The following is a 6,979-nucleotide window of genomic DNA, read 5'->3' as shown; positions in this document are numbered from 1 at the left end:
CATAAATGGAGTAAGAAAACTTTCTTGAGGCAGAATAATGATGTGTAGAGGTAACTTTATTGCACTTCTGGCTTACAGTCTGTTCCTAAACTAAGACTACTTCCCACTAATATTGTACCTTCTAAATCTCCTGGCCTACCACATTTCATTTATAGTTGCTCACAATGTAACACAAAACTTTCCGAATGTTCAAACAGAACATCAGAACAGTGCAGTTCGGAGGTGAGTCTAGTCATCATAGATCCTCCTGAGTAATACAAATATATTAATATATAAAACAAAAATGAACACAGAGAAAGGTGCAGAAACTCAGCAGGTCTAGCAGTTTCTGTAGACAGAGAAAAGTACTTAACATTTCGAGTCTGTTATGACTCTTCTTAAGTAATATTGCACAATTTATGTCACAGATTCTCCTGTTTCAAGTGTATTCTCATAGCATTTTTTCAGCTCAGTTTGTAAATTAGGGAAGTTCCCTGAATAACACTGCCTGCATTTTTCATTTTAGTGTGATTACTGAGCATGCCATTCCTTTTTAAAATAAATCATCGCTGTGCTCACCGTCTCTCCCAATCTCTTGCTCCATCAAGCTCACCACTTCCTTCTCAAAACCTTCACTGTTTCCACTTCATTGTTTTTATCTGTTGAGTGCTTATTGTTAATGAGGGCTGGAAAGTGGGAAGGAGGAATTGGGAAGGTCTGGAGAAGAAAGCGGGAGGCAGGTGGCCAGGGCATGGAAGCTGTAAGTGATTCGATTGAGAAAGGGAAGTGATGAGTTAGCAGAGGGAGGCAGTGAAAAGAAGAGATGGGCAGGGTGGTAAGTTCAGTGAGAGGGACAGTGAGTGTCAGGGAAGAAACAGGAAGCAGGAAGTAAGTAGAAAGAGTTAGTGCACTATTGAGAATTAATGAGAAGACTTTTGAGCCTGTTAAGTTCCAGGAAACTAATATAATTTTAATACAAAAGTTAAAGTCATGAACATAACCCATTTTTATTACATGTTTTATCGTGGGAAAGTGATTTTCATTTTAGCATTATTTTGTTTAGTGTGCTATTTTTTATGAACACATTGGGAATGTTAAAGGATATCTGTAATTCAAGGATATTTACGATGTTTAGACTCTGTTAGTTCATGAATAATGAGGTGTTCCACTGACCCATTTAAATGAACAATTAACAGTTCAGCAGCATCTGCAAAGGTAACAACTACAGCTATTAATCTCTATCTGAAATCAAAAATAATCACCTTCTGGCAAAGAAAAACTATTCATCTGTACATATGTGAATTGATCTGCATGTGCACTTACATTTTTAAGGGCTTAGGATCTAAAGCAGAAGCTACTTCCAGGGTCTTTAACAAATGCATATCACTAACCAGAAACACTTAAGAGTACAATAACTTATGATGTGGAGGTGAAGGTGTTGGACTGAGGTGGACAAGGCCAGAAGTTACACGACACCAGGTTATAGTCCAACAGGTTTATTTGAAATCACAAGCGCTGCTCCTTCATCAGTTAACTGACTAACTACTGGTACTTCCACAGAGTTGCTTACAGTAAATCAGATGAACTGTTGTATTAGGCACCTATAAAATTGGAGCAGAATTAGACCATTTGGCCCTTCGATCTTGCTTTGTCATTCACTATGACCATGGCTCATCTCTCAGTTCATAATTCCAACTGCCTCCAATTACCTTTGATTCTCTTACCTAGGAAGAACTTATCTGCCTTAAACATATTTAATGACCCCACTTCCACTGCCTTCTGAAGCAGAGAGTCACAAAGTCGCACAACACTATGAGAGAAAAACATTCTCTTCAATTCTGACCTAAAAGAGCAAGCTCTGATATTAAAACCCTGCCTCCTACCTCTGATTTCACTCATAAGAGGAAACATTCTCTCCACAACCACCTTGTTGAGAGCATGCACTTCAATCAGGTCACTCCACTTCAGTGTTCCCTGTAATACTGTTTTCATTTTACAGACCTCTGCGGTCCGTGCACAGAAACAGTTTCCACAACTGGAAGCTAATTGCTCAGCAGCATGTGCAGACCCACTCAGCAGCTGGGCAGCTTAAAAGGCACATTGCCCCCCATTCTTCAAGGCAGCAGTGGAAATAAACCCAGTCTGTCTAAACTATCCTCAAAAGACAATCCATTCATTCCAGTTATCAATCTAATAAACCTTCCCCGAACCACCTCCAATGCATTTAGATCATTCCATAAATAAGACCAAAACTGCACACAGCATTTGAGATGTACTCTCACCAATGCCCTGTATAACTGAGCAAAACAATTTTACTTTTATGTTCAATTCATCTTGTAATAAATTATAACACCATTCTAGCCTTCTTAATTAATTACTAAACCTACATACTAACTTATTGTGACTTATGCACTAGAACACCTCAATCTCTCTGCAACCTGGAAGTCCACAGTCATTTTGTAAGAACAGAAGCCTTTTTAAAGATCAGGTATTCACTTTTTTCTGTTTTCACTGAGAAAAAATGTCGTGAAATTTTATTTTGTAATTCCAGTAGAAATCCCTAGATCCCAGGCAAAATAGTGAAATTTGACTTGTTCGGTCCAAAAGGCCCTGAATCTTTGGAACATTAGACTCTTTGCATATCATATGTAAGGCTATGAGTTTTCCACATTCACAGAAAAAGAGATTAAAAACTGACATATGATTCCCCAAATACCAGGGTTTTTATTAAATCCCTGCAGCACAACGGAAAGTTGATTATTCAGTCAAAATGGAACAATGTGGAAAATGTGAGGTTTTTCACTTTGGTCAGAGAAACATTTATGTAAAGTATTAACCAGTAAGAGGTTGAAAAGTACAGACGAAGAGGCACTCTAGGAGCGCTTGTCAATAAATAACTGAAGACTAACATACAAGTGCAGCAAATTATTAGGAAGGTTAATGAAATGCTGGCCTTGATCATAAGAGGATTTGAGTACAGGAGCATTGAAGACTTGATTCAATTATATGGACCATCCCAGAGCACTCTGAGCAATTTTGGTCTCCTTATCTTAGGAAAAATATTATTGCCGCTGAGGGAGTCTATCCTGGGATAGTGGAACTTTTCTACGAAGAGAGATTGGGCAACTAGATCTGTGCTCCCTAAAGCTTCTAAGAATGAGGCTACTTCTGTGAAACATACAAAATACTTTAATGGATAGACAGAATTGATGCAGATATGTGCCCTTGTTGGGGAGTACCCAGAATCAGGATGCACAATTCAATAATGAGGGGGATGCCACTTAAGTCCAAGATGAGTGGAGAGATTTTTACTCAGACAGTTGTGAACCTTCTTGAATTCTTTATTACAGAGAGCAGTGGAGGCTCAATCCCGAGTATGTTTAATGTAGAGATTGATGGCTTTCTGATTAGCAGTGGTGCATGGGATTGTGGAGATAGAGTGGGTAAAAGGCATTGAAGTGTTCAATCACCCACAATCATACTGAATGGGGGAGCAGGCTCAATGGGGTGAATGGTCTAATCCTGTTCCTATGTTCCTGTCACTGCAAACATGAAGTTAGATTTTACATGGGGCAGGCGTGGGCGAAGTGTTCACCCTCCCCTCCTCCATCAATCAAACAGTCAACCAACAGCTCACAGGCTTTAGAAAGGGCTGATGGATCATGGCCATTACAGGGTGAGCGTGGGACCTCTGTCTGTCCCTCAGGCACAGGAAATCCTACCGTCGAAAACCAATCTGATTGGCTGACAGCTCCAGAATCGGGTATTGGTCTCTGCTGAGATTGCAAAAGTGTCCCAAGAAGATGATCATGAATACTGGACTGAGGCAAGTCCAGGGGTTTTGGTTGGTGTTTAGAGAGGGGGTGAGAGAGAGGGGGTGAGGAAGTGGAGAAAGGTTAGGTTTGAGAGAAACAAAGCAGGTTACAATCTTGGAGGGCACTCCCAAATGAGAGTAGGAATCTTTCTGAAGGGAGGTAGCCCCCATCTGTCCTACTTATTGTGCCAAATTGGGAAAGTAGTAAGCTGGTCACTTCCTTTCAACCTTCCCCAAACACCACACCCCTTCCATGTTACAACTGAAAAACGTTCTTAAATTGAGCTTACTTGGCAGCCTAAGGCTCTGGATAGGCTAAAGAGCAGACAACTAGCCACAAAATGGTGGGCCCTTCAAGGGTAGGCAGGAGGGTGATGAGACAGCCATCTTTTTGACTTTACAGCTTCACCAGGTCAGTGGGGGAGTGGGAGGACAGGCGTTGTGCAGAGATTGGGCGTTGGGGTGGTGGGCTTGGTGAGGGGGATGTGATGGGTGGGGTCTAATCGGGAGGAATGCATAAAATTCCCCCCACAATCACAGGAGTTCAGCGATTCCAACTCGGTTTGCATTGAGGCATTTGTGTCAGCAATTCTCTGTTGGATCACTAGATGGAGCAGCACATTGTGAATAGGGCTGATATTATTTCCTTATTCAGTTAGAAGATTATTTCAGTTTCTTTTGAGATAAAGTTCGGCAGAAAATAAATGGATCTTTGACTGACAGGATCTAACAAGTAGTGTCCCACAAGGCATCTTGAGGCAGTGGCCTGATTGGGATGAGGGAGTTGGTTCGCTCAGTTGACTGGATGGCGGCTATGCAATGCACAATGACAGCAATAGCATGGATTCAATTCCTGCTCAAACTAAGTTACCACGAAAGTTTTGCCTTCTCAACCTTGCTCCTTGCCTGAGGCATCATGATCCAGTTGGCTCTCTCTCCCATTAAAGAGTGTTTCATAGAATCTGTGGAAGCAGGTCATTTAGCCCATCAAATCCACAGCTACATCTGAAGAGCATCCCACTCAGACTCATCCTGTGCCTGTAACCCTGCATTTCGCATGGCTAATCCACCTAGCCAGCACATTCCTGAACACTACAGGGCAATTTAACGTGGCCAATTCACCTAAACTGCACATCTTTGGACTGAGAGAGGAAACCGCAGCATCTGGAGGAAACTCACGCAGACACGAGGAGAATGTGCAAACTCCACGCAGTCATCCAAGGGTGAAATCAAATACAGGTCCCTGGCACTTGAGGCAGCAGTGCTAACCACTGAGCCACCACGACGCCAGCTCTCTGGGGTTATGGTGGCTTTACTTAGGTAAGAGGAGCAAAAGCATTAAATTTCTATAGGACACAAAGAACTTGGAAAATATATGATGAAGAAGACGTAAGAAGTTTGTAGATGAGAATAGTTGAGTGGGTAAAAATTTGAGCAGATGGTGTATAATGCGGGAAAATGTGGAATGCATTTTGTTAGGAAGAATGGAAAAGCAGAGTATTATTTAAATAGAGAACAGCTGAGGAATTCCAAGGTGCAGCAAGATCTAGATTTTCACATAAATGAGTCATAAAAATTAGTTTGCAGGAGCAGTAAATAACCAAGAAGGTTAATGGGATACTAACCTTTATTATGGAGGAATTGAAAAGTGAATACATTATGCTTCAGTTATACAGGATGTTGATAAGCTCACATCTCCAATACTATGTGCAGTATTTCTGTCTCCTCATTTAAGGAAGGATGCAAATACACTGAAGGTGGTTCAGAGGACGTTCACGAGATTGATGCCTGGAAAGAATGGGTTGTCTTAGGGGAAAAGGTTGGACAGACTGGGCTTGTTTCCAGTGGAGTTTAGAAGAGTGAGGGATGACATAATTGAACTGTATAAGATCCTGAATGGTTTTGATAAAGTGGACATGGGAAGAATATTTCCTCTTGTAGGTGCGTCCAGAACTAAGAGGTACTGTTTTGAAATTAGGGATAACCCTTTTAGGACAGAAATGAGGAGAACTGTTTTGCTCTTAGTGAGTTGCGTGACATTAGAACTGTCTGCCACAGAAGGTGGCAGAAGTGGGATCATTGAGTATATTTAAGGTAGAGGTAGATGGATTCTCATTAGTCAGGAGAATGAATATATCTGATGTTTTCCATACCAAAGGTTTCCAGATTTCTCTAATTTACCTCCTGAGGTTTGATCACTAGTAATAGAGAAGATACTCAATGCCCAATGATATTGGCACTCATCACTGTAGCATTTGCTTTCTATGTATCCAATTCCATCCAGGGATCCACTTGAGATATCTACAGGATATTTCAGGTAGCTGGTCACTGCTGCCTTCAGGAGGTCACCAATGCTTAGGTCAAAAGGTCTGGAAGTTTCATGTAACTGATAACCTGGCACAAGGGTCTGTTAACCTCAGGGCCATTGCCAGCTTCCTGCAGGAGTAATCATTTGCACCCATGCAATTAAAGCTCTCTTGGAGCAGCCTGTAACCTTTGTAACCAGGAAGGATACTACTCAATCATTGTGCAAGCGGTCATCAAATCTCCATGCAGTCATCCTAGAAATTTGGGAAGGAAAAGACTTCCTCCCACTTCCTCAACTTCAGGAATGCCACTATCTTCAAGAATGGAGAAAAATTATGCTGTGGGTGAATATCAACTTTGTTATTTCTGACAGAAGGAAAAAAAAAGCAGCATTCTATTTAAAAAGAGAGTAATTGCACAACATGGTAGTAGAGAGGAATCTGGGTGTCCTCTAACATGAATCACAAAACATTAGAATGCAGGTAACAACCAGTGGTTATGAAGGCAAATGCAATTTTATTGTTAATTGCAACAGGCTTGAAATATGGGAATAGGAAAGCTTGACACAGATGTACAGGTTGTTGTTGATAACAAATATGGAGTACCTGTATATAATTTTGGTCTAAGATAACAAGGTGTAGAGCTGGATGAACATAGCAGGCCAAGCAGCATCAGAGGAGCAGGAAAGCTGACGTTTCGGGCCTAGACCCTTCTTCAGAAATGGGGGAGGGGAAGGGGGTTCTGAAATAAATGGGGAGAAAAGGGGAAGGCGGATAGAAGATGGATAAAGGAGAAGATAGGTGGAGAGGAGACAGACAGGTCAAAGGGCGGGGGGGATGGAGCCAGTAAAGGTGAATGTAGGTAGGGAGGAGATAGGTC

Source organism: Rhincodon typus, chromosome 4 (genome assembly GCF_021869965.1).
Source record: "Rhincodon typus isolate 14 chromosome 4, sRhiTyp1.1, whole genome shotgun sequence".
NCBI lineage: Eukaryota > Metazoa > Chordata > Chondrichthyes > Orectolobiformes > Rhincodontidae > Rhincodon > Rhincodon typus.
Note: the sequence above shows the minus strand (reverse complement) of the source record.